The 13,557-nt window shown below is 39.4% G+C and overlaps 1 protein-coding gene and 1 non-coding gene across 3 annotated transcripts in view; one reads left to right on the top strand and one right to left on the bottom strand.

Annotated features, from left to right (window-relative positions):
• The window catches only part of MLLT3 (MLLT3 super elongation complex subunit), a 285,782-nt gene that overhangs the window by 54,842 nt on the left and 217,383 nt on the right, over window positions 1-13,557 (top strand). The window lies entirely within an intron of this gene.
• Window positions 227-298, bottom strand: TRNAW-CCA (transfer RNA tryptophan (anticodon CCA)). The gene has a single exon. It is a non-coding gene; the product is annotated as a tRNA-Trp (tRNA).

Below are 13,557 nucleotides of genomic sequence, written 5' to 3'. Positions count from 1 at the left end.
TATTTATCTGGTTCCAGAAAACAAACTGTTTCGGTCTTGGCTTGTAATGTGTAGTCACTAAATATTTGTTGAGTAAGTGATAGTGTGAAGTGAAGTGACGTGAAGTTGCTCAGTCGTGTCCGACTCTTTGCGACCCCGTGGATTGTAGCCTACCAAGCTCCTCCATCCATGGGATTCTCCAGGCTAGGATACTGGAGTGGGCTGCCATTTCCTTCTCCAGGGGATCTTCCCCACCCAGGGATCGAACCCGGGTTTCCTGCATTGGAGGCAGATGCTTTAACCTCTGAGCCACCGGAGAAGCCCAGTTGATGTAAATCGTGCTTCCTTAGTATGGATGAATATATCACTTTTTCCCTTTTGTTAATTTTCATATAGAGCATCTTCCAAAATAGCAGTTGTGGCTTTTTAGTTTTTTAAATGACTGCATATCTTCTGGTTGTGCATATTTGAAAAGGTTTGCTGCCTGGGTATCCAGATGTTCTCCTTTTTTTTTTTTCTCCCAGCTTGTGCATGGCAGCTATTCTTTTGCTCTTTCCCAGGCTTATAGTTCCAGAACCCACAGCAGGAATAAGCAGGCAGTAATGAATTTGCACCTAAATCGTACAATATTCTTTATCTTTGTCGGTACAAATAGCAATAACACCTGAGACTTCTTGAAAAGAACAGGGTCACAGAGTGAGCGCCCTCAGACCTAATGTCTCCTGACTCTCCCTCATCTGTTTTTCTTTTCATTTGCTTATCCACTTTATTCAGAAAGCATTGGTTGAGCATGTCCTGACTATCAGGCACTGGACTGGGGATGATGTTGTGTTCAGCTCTTTGCGACCCCATAGACTGTAGCACACCAGGCTTCTCTGTCCCTCACCATCTCCTGTCCATTGCATCAGTGATGCAGTCTGGCCATCTCATCCTCTGACGCCCTCTTCTCCTTCAGCCCTCAATCTTTTCAGCATTAGGGACTTTTCCAATGTTTAAAAATTACATGACACAGCCCTGGGAGGTTACCTTCGCCACATCCTAGGAACACTCAATCTACCGAGTCTACTCTGGGAAGATGATGGCAATCCAGGTCACATTATGACTCTTGTTGGGTCCAAGGTACTTTTGCCTTTGTGTGTGTGTGTGTGTATGTGTGTGTGTGTGTGCACTCAGTCATGTCCGATTCTTTGTGGCCCCATGGACTGTAGTCTGCCCAGCTCCTCTGTCCATGGAATTTTCCAGGCAGGAATATTGGAGGGGGTTGCCATTTCCTTTTCCATCTCCCTCATTTTGTATCTGATGAACCCAAGAGCACAAGGAGGTTACTTGTGTTCCCCCAAAGCAAAATGACTGGTTAACTCGGTTAGTATATGAGTAGGGTTAAAAGCCCCGTCACCTGAGTCCACATTGGTTCTCTTGGTGCCAGAAAACCTTCACATTTGGCAGAAAGTTAATTTTTCTCTTCATCACAACTTCTTGAGGAAGTTAGTGGCGTCAAGCATTCATGAATGACTGCCCCATAAATATTTGTTTTACACTCCTTCAGGTAGTGGTCATAACAGATATCCAACATTTGATAGTATGAAGTACTTTGTCCTACATGTATCAGACAGAGGAGTCACTCAAATTGGAGGACACAATGTGACTCCTTTCGAAGGTGCGAAGTGATTTGGCCAAAGGTTCCGTGACAGGAAGGTTTCTCTTGGCTGGGGAGGTCGGGATGACCCTGTGTTGCCCCACTGAGAGACTTTGAAACAAATATCCCTCATCAGATAAACCCAGCAATTTATTTGGAGGGGCAAGTTAGTCAGTTAAGATGGACCACCAAAATGAAGAGGGTTTTCAGCCTACCAGAGCATGTCTTCCTGCCCCCACTCTGATGTAGAAACCCTCTCTGAGACCCCCACTCCGCCCCCGCCAATAAAAGCAGCTTGGAAACTGGACTGTTAACTTGAACACCACATGCTTCAACCAGTTAGCTAGAGCTTGGTTTAAGTCACTTTTTCATAACAGAAGTTAAAAGAGTCTCTCTCATCTTTTAAAAGTGCTCAAACATCTGTCTTTAAGGAGTAGGAACCAGTGTCCTTTACTGCTTGTTTTAGGAACACCCATTTTCCAGAATACTTGCATTTATATCTAAATTTTAAAATGGAGTCATATTATAAAGCACAATAATTTAATATTTTTATATAAACCTGTAGACACAAATGAGGGAAACTGCCTCATTAGGGGTGATTTTCCAGGGGCCACATTTGCAGGGAGCCCTTTTTCCTGGGCTTCCCAGGTGGCACTAGTGGTGAAGTGCCCACCTGCCAAAGTAGGAGACGTAAGAGACACAGGCTCGATCCCTGGGTCAGAAAGATCCCCTGGAGGAGGGAAATGCAGCCCACTCCAGTATTCTTGCCTGGAGAATTCCATGGACAAAGCAGCCTGATGGGCTACAGTCCATGGGGTCTCAAAGAGTCGGACATGACTGAAGCAACTTAGCACGCACATGCACTCTTTTCCTGCTCCGGGGATCTTGGCCAGCAGTGGACTTAGAACAAAACAAACCAAACTCAGTGTCTCTGCCCACCATCCCCCATCTAACAGGAAGACAGCAGTGTGGTCTCATCATCCAAGCCAGGCCAACTGGGATTTTATGCCAGGATTGTGCCACCTGAAGCTGTGGGAAAGATGCTCACCCCTTCCTCTGGTTGCCGGCGTGGGAAGTTTCCAACCCAGAGAAGTTTGCAGTCCTGGTTCCAGCCTTGTGGAGCCAGAGCTCACTGATAAAAATGACACCAACACATCTGAGTTTCTCCAAGTGGGCAAGGTGAATATGAGTTGCATTTACTGCCTGATATTCCAGGGATGTCCTCCAGGCAGTGGTTGTAAAATTATAGTGGGTATACTCAAGAGTTCTCTGAGTGTTTGTTTAACAAGGCAGATTCTTGCTTCCCTGGTGGCTCAGATGGTAAGGAGTCTGCCTGCAGTGGAGGAGACCTGGGTTCGATCCCTGGGTTGGGAAGATCCCTTGGAGAAGGGAATGGCTACGCACTCCAGTATTCTGCCTGGAGAATTCCATGGACCTATGAGCCTGGCAGGCTACAGTCCATGGGGTCACAAAGAGTCGGACACAACTGGGGGACTCACAGTTTTCAGCTCACCCCAGACTGAACCAGCTGGCTGGGGAATTTAGGAAGCTCTGTTTCAGACAAACCGTCCAGGTGATTCTAATACTCCTGTGTGCTATTGAATTGATGAGTGCCTGTTCTTCCATCTGGGATGCGAGGATGTTGATTTACTTTAGGTGCAAGTTATGTTCAAGTTCATTGCCGTTAATAAGTTAGGTTTATGGCAGTTTGGTTTAGAAGGATGCTTCATCAGGGTCAAATACAGGCTCATATTTTATTATGGCAAATTGTTTATTTAAAAAAAAAAACCTTTGCTTTCCTAAAGATGTGATTTGGGGGGAATGTTGGTGGAAGGGGTTGTTGTTGTAGTCAGTGAAATCAGCTCTTCTGTAGCCATACCCCTGCCAGCCCATGTGCTCCAGGGATGCTCTGGTGGTCTTCTTCTTGGCTTCCTTCCTGCACTTCTCTTTTTACAGCCAGCTCTAAGTCACAATGATTGGAGGAAAGCAGGCAGTGGTATCCATATAAGTTTTTCTAAAAATTTATTTATTTATTATTATTATTTGGTTGCTCTGGGTCTTCGTTGCTGTGTGCAGATTTTCTTTAGTTGCGGAGGGTGGAGCTATTTTTTGTTGCAGTGCATGGACTTCTTATAGTGGTGGCTTCTCTTGTTGTGGAGCAGAGGTTCTAGGCAGGCAGGCTTTGGGAGTTGTAGCTCGTGGGCTCAGTAGTTGTGGCACATGGGCTTTGTTGCTCCAGGGCATTTGGAATCTTCCTGGACCAGGGATTGAGCCCATGTCCTCTGCATTGCCATGCGGGTTCTTACCCACTGTTCCAGCATATCAGTTTGAAGAGTGAGTCCATACAGTTCTATTTTGGTTTTTCTTGGTCATGGATAGAGATTTTCCCTCTACCTCAATTATTTTCCACTTAATTGTCTCTTGATGCAAGATAAGCAATGGAAAGGAGCCCCGAGGATGGAAACTGTGACTTTTCCCAGGTGTTTGTTCTTAGGGCTCTTTCTCTGTATTTCTTGCTACTAGATTTTTCTGTTTTTGAAACACAAAGGGTGAGACCCTGAGAAAAAGGTCTGGGTAGAATTTTTTGTTAATTATAATATCCTTGCTAATATCCCTCTTTCTTAACGTGAGTTGATCTGTGTAGAGTTTTTCTGGACCCAGTTATGCTTTCACTAGCCATCTTTCTCCAGGAGGGAATAACTGTGGTGGATAGATGTTCTTGTCTGTTCTTTCCAGCTAAATGGTGGCCTGACATAGTGTGTGATTATAGTAGTTGTAGTAATAATTCTGGGCTTCCCAAGTGACTCAGTGGTAAAGAACCCACCTGCCAATATACAGGAGATGCTAGAGATACAGGTTTGGTCCCAGAGTGGGGAAGATCCCCTGGAGCAGGAATTGGCAACCCACTCTAGTATTCTTGCCAGGAGAATCCCATAGACAGAGGAGCCTGGTGGGTTACAGAGTAGGACAAAGAGTTTCTTGCAAAGAGTTGGACACGATTAAGCAACTGAACATGCAGGCAGTAATAATTTTGGTTGATGGTGCTATTATTGATGATGATATAGCAAAAACTATATGTCAAGTAGTATTGAGGGTTTTAATGCATTAGCTCATTCAATTTTTACACAACCCTGAACAGGCAGTGTTGGTTGTAATCCCCATTTGATGAATGAAGATACTGGATCATAGAGAGGTTAAGTAACTGGTTTAAGTTAGTGAGTGGCAGAGTCAGCATTTGAGATGATGCCACCTGTCACCTGATTCCATGCTGTCAATCCCACTATGTTATTTGCCCCTTTACCAACTTAGCAGGTCACAGTACCTGAGCACAAGAAGCTAGTCTTTCAAGGGAGAAAGGTAGAATTTGAAGGAAAACTAGGTCTGTCTTTCTGGCAGTCGGCAGTCTGGACAAGGATGAGGGGGAGAGAAAGTACAAAAGTTTGTGGAGCAAATGTTTCTTAGACTCCAAGTGCGTAAAGGCCAGAAAGGTGGCTGGAGCATCCCTCTGAATGAGAGTCCATGAATGCCAACAGGCTCTACTTGTGTGGCTCTGTGGTCTTCACATCTAAACTTCAGATTCTAAACTTTCACTGCAAGTTCAGTATGTATCAAAAGATAATTTCAAGCATATTATAAAAATTTACATTGAAAAATAAACCTTCTTACATGATGCTCTTAAGTGTGCTGCTGCTGCTAAGTTGCTTCAGTCGTGTCTGACTCTGTGCGACCCCATAGACGGTAGCCCACCAGGCTCCCCCGTCCCTGGGATTCTCCAGGCAAGAATACTGGAGTGGGTAGCCATTTCCTTCTCCAATGCATGAAAGTGAAAAGTGAAAGTGAAGTCGCTTAGTCGTATCTGACTCTTAAGTGTAGTAGATGAATGAATCTAACATTTTCATACCAGCCACCATTCATTAAAACAGAAACAAACAGATTTTTTAATTGGAAACTTATCTGTCCCCCATAACCTTGAATTGTTTGTTATACTATTTCTCTCCTCCAGCATTTATTCAAATTTAATACATGTTCATGTTTCAGAGTCTTTTGTTGATTTTCATGTCATAGTTATAAAAATGTAAAAACTTTAAAAATGTCTTGTACCTGCAAGAATTACTCAATCTAGAAGTAGTTGATTAAACATTTCAATAGTTAGTAGAGCAGAATTGATGAAAATAGCATGATTATACTACAAATTCTGATATATGATAAAAATAGAAAGTAAAAATGTATCTCTTTTAAAACTTGTCTCTTGCAAATTGTTCATTTTTCAGTAGCCGATACAAGATTAGTCATCACTTATTTTCTTTTTTTTCTCTCCTTCCTTTCTTTCTTCCTCTCTCTCTCTTTCTTTTTAACATATGCAGGGACTAAAGGAACTTGTTCCCAGAAATGAAAATGGGAGGAGTATTATGTCAAAGGCAGCCAATCCTTTGGACACTTTCTGAAGTTACATGGCAAAACTCACACAAATGATCTGTCATCAAAAATTAGGTTTAATAATTGACTGAAGACTCAAAGCTTGGATCCTCATGTTTTGTTTGAAGCAATTTGACTTGAAGAATTATTTGCTTTCTTGTCTGTAGACGCCACTATTTCTTACATGATTCTTTGATTCTTTTCACTCCGACCAGCTTGTATCAAGTGGCTCTCCTCTCTGGTGCCCTGAAAGTTTTGTATCCCTGGTGAGATGTCCGAGAATTGTCCTTACTTGAGCAAGTGAGGAAAAGGCAGTTTAGGAAAGAAATGGTGACATTTCCAGCCATGTCGTTTTTGGGACAGAGGATTCAAAGCAGTTGAAGATGGAGAAATTGATTTCTTTCTTCTAGAACAGTTTTCATGTACCCTAAAGGGTAAACATAACCCAGTTTGAAGACTATTGTTGTAGGATGTAGTGTATCAGTGAGGCTTAAATTTATTCGCTCAGCTCTGCGTGTTCAAGAATTCAGTTTTAGCTTCTAAAAGTGTCATTTGGGTACTTGTATACATTTAGACTTACATGGGAGACTGGTTTTTACACCAGAATGCTATTTCCAGCATGAAAATCAACTGGAGGATCCAGTTTAAGCTTAGATTGAGAAGATGATTTGTGGGGTCCCTTACATGACCTTTAGGAGGAGTGCTGGCAGAAGACTGGGCTGGCCGCAGTGGGGGCAGGGGGGTTGGTGATGTGGCCATCATATCATCGTTCCGTTCCCTGAAACCCTTAGTTTGATATGAGTCGATTACTGGGCCTAGCTCTAGTTTGTTAGTTAGGAATAATTAAGATATATACATTTACCTTAGGCATTTTAACTGAAAACATAAATATACTCTATTCTCCAATATCCTGAGGAATGATCATTAGAAAAAAATGAGTGTGTATATATATATATATCTCCACTGATTGGGGTTCTGAGTGGTTTTTCTGTGTGGTTTTTCTTGTGTTAACCACACACTAATACATCATTCATTTAAAAAATGAAGCAAGAATTTGAAGTTCTGTAATCTGAGGTTAGAATCTTTGCAGATTAAAATTATTCTTTTCCTTCTAGTCTCAAATTCTCTTCCCAAAGTTGTTGGAAAGTGAAAGTGAAAGTCACTCAGTCATGTCCGACTCTTTGAGATCCTATGGACTATACAGCCCTTGGAATTCTCCAGGCCTGAATACTGGTGTGGATAGCCTTTCCCTTCTCCAGGGGATCTTCCCAACCCAGGGATCGAACCCAGGTATCCTGCATTGCAGGCAAATTCTTTACCAGCTGAGCCAAAGTTGTCGGGGCCAATATTAATTTAGATGCTCCCCTTCACTGAGTATTTGCAAAAGCATTTGCTTTGGTTTTCTAAAAATAATACTTTTCCCCCTCATTTCATTCTTTAAAGGTAGTACTTTTCACTTTCATTTCATTATGATTACAAATGCAAATAGTTAACCCTGCCCCACTCCCCCCACCCCCCCGAAAAAATGGAACAAAACCAAACTGGATTTGGGAATAAACAAAATGCTTCTGGTAAGTATATTGTTATACAGGAGGTATTCAGTAGCTTTAAGCATCTGTTGTATGGAGGCCATCACCTGTGTACATTAAAGAGGGAAAGTAGGCACCCTTGTCAGAGTTTTGCCCAATAAATAAGAATCTTTCTCTCATTGATTTTCTTTCCTGTTGCATGTGATGTTGTCTGTTGTAATGTTCTATGAACATATTTTATTCCTATCACCCATCTTTGGTGTTCAGTAATTTCTAAGAGAGTTTTAAGGAAGGACAGTTGCTTGAATGTGGGACTGGTTTTATGGGTGGACTAGCAGCTTTACTCTGTCAGAGAGTGGTAACAGAACTTGTAACAACTTGTATTCATTTATATTCAGCCAGGCTATGAATTTTCTTAAATAGAAAACAGAGGTCTTTAACAAATTGTGAACTAAGAATTTTTTTCCAAAGGTGAAATGAAAGCAATACTGTACAGGAAATTAAATTTTGGGGTAAGGAAGTGAAATTGGTCTGATTGAAATCGTTAATGTCTCCTTAATGAGGAGTTGTATGAAAAATGTTAGGCAGAGAGTGTGATGCTAGTTAAAAATCATATAATGTGAAATTTATTCGGTTTGAAAAAGCAGTGTTTGGAATTGAATAGAGAAGAAAAGGAAAATTTTTATAAGAAAGATATTGTCATGTTCAAGGATATAGAAAGCTACTGGACTGTTACAATTGATTTGCTTTTGTTTAGAGAGAAATACTTGATTCAAAGATTTGTGATAACAGTTTTTAAAAATTCATATAAATTAGTTATTTAATATTCTAGAGACATTTTCTTTGCTAGAAGTGTTGTGAATGTCTGTATCTGCATGTTGTAAATTTTAAAAATATATACTATTTGTTTCCTGCCTTTGAGAAATTAAGAAAGCATCTAATGTAGTTCTGAAAACTTAGTTACACATTCAGGCTCCAGTTTGTTTCCTGTGTTCTAGATCTGTAAGATAAGTGTTTTAAAGTTCAAGTAATTTGACCAGCTTCATTGAGAATGCCCCAGTGAATACTGACATTAATATTTGGAGTTGAATATTCAATCACAGGTGAGGGATAAAACCTGTTCTAAGACTGAGGCAAGAAAATGAGCAGTATTCTATATGTATAGGCAAAATGTTGATGCAAAGCATAGAAGCTGACCTAGTGGGTGTTGAGTATTTGTTGAGTGTTAGGGATGAGTTGATGGACTCATCACCAAGTCCATTGGTTGAATTCAGGAGTATGGATGAAAATTCTGATTTAGTGTGTTCAAGACACCTAAAACCATGCCCAGTATATGGCACTCCTCTGTCCTTTGTTGTGATGAGGTATGTGCAAAGACAAGGACTGAAACCTCTTTTTGGATATGAATGTAAGAGCCTCTAATTATTTTGGAAGAAATAACCAAAATGAGAGCCTCCTGTCTCTTTGTCCTTGATGAAACTGTTTTCTACAGATTTATACTTAGTGTTGAGAATTGAGGTCTTTTTTGTTTGAAGTTACATTTAAAACTTCTCTGAGATTCATGCATGGAGTTAAAGTATAAGAATGTGACCATAAAGCAAGGACTTTCTTCTGTGTTCTGACCTCTGGTGGTGAAGAATAAACACCCATTACTCATAATAAAAACTCAGATTCTCAGATTTTCTCCAGTACTTTCTGGATATTTAATGCAAAGACTATCCTTATTAGAAAAAGTGTTTTAGTGTGTATTTTTCAATTTTCATTTTAAAAAAACCTTTATTTTTCAGCATCGGCTTTTTAATAAACCTATAGTAACATTTAGGATGTAGTCTTATGAGGCTCATGACTGAAACTGGTTTGTCTTTGGGACCTTGCCAGGGGAGAAAAGATTCTATGTGATTTTTCTTTTTTTTAAACTAAATACTGCAGTCTTGAATTTGACTTCTTAAACTTTCTATTAAAGTTATTTTTCAAGTAAATTAAGGCTTATTTGGATAACAAATTGCAATATTGACCAGTGTATACAGTAATATATTACTTGTGAAGAGTGACACAAGAGTGCCACAAACACAAGAGTGTTTGGGGGCCTTAAAAACAGCAGTTGATCAGAAAGTCAAAGCTTATGCTTAATGTTGTACCAGTTATTGACCTTCTAGGTTCTGTTCTCATCCCCTTCACTCTCAAAATCTCTATTTGTTCCCCTTTTAACACCCATAAAAAATCCTCAGGGAGATGTCTTACCAACTAGAGTCTTAGCTGGTAGTGGTGCCAGAGGTAATGAGGTGGTTGTAATGATAAAGGTTACTGTCTCTCATGTGAGTGATGCCAGCCGTAATTAAATAAAAATTTTGGTGGCTTAGGAAATTAAAAGGATAATTTTTTAAAAGGTGGAGCTTGCTACCTGGTATCTGCACTCTACCTTGGATCTACTGGGTGGCCTTCTGCAACTTGCTTAACCTTATTTTTTCTGTGTTAAATAGGATTAAGAATGCTGCCTTTTCTAGAGTGTTGTAAGAAGGCTCTGATATGAGTGTAAAGTTCTTCGCAAACAAGCCTCCAAGTAATAAAGAAAAATCTTAAAACGTCTTTGTTTCTGTTGCTTACTATCCTCCCCCAATAAACTTCTGAGAATTGATCAGAGTTCTATAAAATGAAAGTGGTTACACTGTGTCAGGAAAAAAGCATGAGAAATAAGTAATCCATAAACTTTACAGTCATAACGGTACCCGGGTGGGTGGATCTGATGACTTGGCAATTGAGAAAGGGAAGCAGGTGTAATTGTTGATTTTATCAGAGCAGTTGTGTGTGTGTGTATGGGCACATACGGGGATGGGGATTGAGTATAGACATAACAATTAACATTAATTTCAAGAGGTTATAAAAATCTACTCTATATAAATTTCAGGCAGTATTACTGTCTTCATAGGGTATGTTATTAATGCTCAATAAAAAATGATATCAAATTCTGTTAACATAGAGCTTGTAATAAATATGTGGTTTGCTTCCTTTCATAGAATTTGTATTTGGGGGCCTCCAGGTAAATAGTTTGTATATATTATTACTGGGAGTTTATGAAAAGTTGATTTTAGTATAATTAACTCTGTGTTGAATCCTGAACTCAGAAACGGTGCCATCTTGGTCACTAAGCAAGTTGTTTTCCGATTCTGGAATTTCGGCACTTTTTAGCTTTGTAGGTTGCTTTGGGTTTGTTTTTGAATTGAAAATGTCACAGGGAAGGATGGCTGTTAAATTCATGACCAATCAGGAGAATTTATAGGGCTCAGAATGTTTGGTAAATTCCTTTAATTAGAACATATTTCCTCTGGACTTTTCCCAAAGAATGCAGTTCCAAGTAATACTTTACCGAAAGGGAATCGAAAAAGGGAAATATCACCTCTGGGACAGGAGGCTGAGCGGGGTGGTTGAGTAGAGTACTTTAAAAGCAGCCTTTCCTTTGTAGAATACTTTAAAGAGTTGCATAGGCTGTAAGAAGAAGCTCATACAATTTTCAAGTATGGGAGTACCTTAGAAGTTAGACCAGGTATGGGATTATTCTTGGGGGGCCCAAGAATAAATTCAAGAATTGGGGGTGTTGTACTTTACCTTCATGTCTGCTGGCTGCAAAGAACATTTGGAAATTTTAGCCAAGATGTTGGTTTATGTTTCTTTACCTGTTAAATTTTCATAGTACATTTTTTCCTCAATAGAATTAGTCATTTAAAGAAGATTTAAATATATTAAACAAGCTTTAACATATTAAAGAAATCACACACACGTATATGTATACAAGTATACATATATGTATGATTTCTTTATATATATTACATATATATCGATATTGGTATAGATACAGATACACAGCAGTGGCACTAAGGAAGAAATCTAAATGGAGAAAAAAGCTGAGTTATACATTGCATTGACCAAAAAGTTTGTTCCATGACCAAAAAGGTTTTTCTGTAAGATGGTTAAAGGGAAAAACCCAAATGAACTTTTTGGCCAACTCAATAGGAACACACAGAGTAGAAAGCCATGGTTAAATACCTATCTCTGATTTAGGAAGGGCTGCATATCTAGGTTCTTTTTTTTCCTCTTTCTTCCACTTGGGTGTCTCCTTATTATTTATAAGCCACCTCCCTCATAAAGTGCTTTGAGCATTTAGGGCAAATAAGAGGAGTGAGACTTGAAACAGTTTGCAATTCATTATCAGCCCTATATATATAACATTATGGGATTGGAAACGTTGTCTAAAGTGGAATTGTGAGTTTTCACATTGTAGGTGAGATTTCAGTGCATGCTTCATGCACCCATAACTCAAAGTCGTTTGGAGTTTGTGATATTGGGAGCAAGGACCCAGTTCACAGGTTCCTGTCGCTCTCTGGTAAGCCACAGGATTTGTGTTGGGATCAGCATTCAGCTATATGAAATCCTTGGGGTTGGCGAGGGCAGACGGGGTAGAAATTCCCTAATGTGACCATATTGGCAACGTTCTGGAACCAGATTTCCTACCTATGTATGCTAAGAAAAGAGACAAAGATCACAGTGGAAAGATCACTGGGCATCTTTGGGTGGCTAGGTTGGGAGAAGTATCATCTATCAGGTTGAGGTTTGAGGGTCTGGGTAGTTAGTGGTCTTAATGTTCTTCTCAAACCAGCCACGGTGAATGCTACAATCTTGGCTGTATATTGTAGTGGTTACAAGCGTGTCCTGTGGAATCAGACTGTTGGGGTTCAAATCTCAGGTGTTCTGCCAATCACCTGTGTGACCTCTGTTCATTTAACTGCACTTTCCTTTCCTCATCTTCAAAGTGGGGGTTATAAAATATTTATAGAGTCAGAGTGCAGATTCAACAATATATGTGAAATATTTTTGTAATATAGGCTTAGAACAATTCCTGGCACAGAGTGTCACACATGTGTTAGCTATTATTGTTATTACTATTATCATTACTCTTTAAGAGTTGGTCGTTGCTGCTATAAACCATGTTTTTAACGTGGTAACAGAAATGGTGTTTCTTTGTAGAGAAAGCAAAGCCTGTTGTCAATTTTATCTTTCAGTCCAGTGTTTGGATCCACACACATTATAACTTGTTGCCTTTTCTCTTTTGGGAAGTTCCCAAGGAGGCTCTCATAATTTATTGGTGATTTGAGTGATTTATGCCTTGTCCAAGGAAGGCTGTATTTGTAACACTGTGTTTAACTTTATCATTTTTGTTAATGTCTTTGAGTAAAATGAGTGTGTTGGTCAGTTTGAGCAGATTGAGATTCTCAACAAAGAATACCATTCATGAGTAACTTTCAAAGACATTCATGTGAATAGTTTTCTCCTTTGCAGCTCTTTGCTGCCCTTTAATCACCCCGCTGCCCAGAATTCCCAGGAAAGAGTATACCTGGGACAGAGGATGACTTCTTTTTATTAAAAAAAAAAAAAAAATTAAATATAGTTAATTTACAATGGTGCGTTAGTTTCAGGTATATGGCACAGTGATTCATCATATATATTTATGTATATTCTTTTTCAGATTCTTTTCCATATAGGTTATTGCAAGATATTGACTATCACTCCTAGTAGGTCCTTATTGTTCATCTCTTTTACAAATAGTAGTCTGTATCTGTTAATTCTAAACTTCTAATTTATCCTCTCCTATCTTTCCTCTTTGGTAACCGTAAATTTATTTTCTATGTCTGTGACTCTTATTTATGTTTTGTAAATAAGTTCATTTGTGTCATTTTTTTAAAATTCCACATATAAGTGACAGGATATTTGTCCTTCTCTGTCTGACTTACTTCACTAAGTATGACCATCTCTAGGTCCCATCCAGGTTGCTGCAAATGTTATTATTTCATTCTTTTTTTTTAAGTCTGAGTAACATTCCATTGTGTGTGTGTATCCATTCTTTATCCATTCATATGTTGGTAGACGTTTAGATTGTTTCCATGTCTTGGCTAGTATAAACAGTATTGCCATGAATATTGGGGTACATGTTTCTTTTCTAGTTGA

This window comes from Odocoileus virginianus, chromosome 18 (assembly GCF_023699985.2).
Source record: "Odocoileus virginianus isolate 20LAN1187 ecotype Illinois chromosome 18, Ovbor_1.2, whole genome shotgun sequence".
Lineage (NCBI taxonomy): Eukaryota > Metazoa > Chordata > Mammalia > Artiodactyla > Cervidae > Odocoileus > Odocoileus virginianus.
Note: the sequence above shows the minus strand (reverse complement) of the source record. Positions and strands in the feature narration are given on the sequence as shown.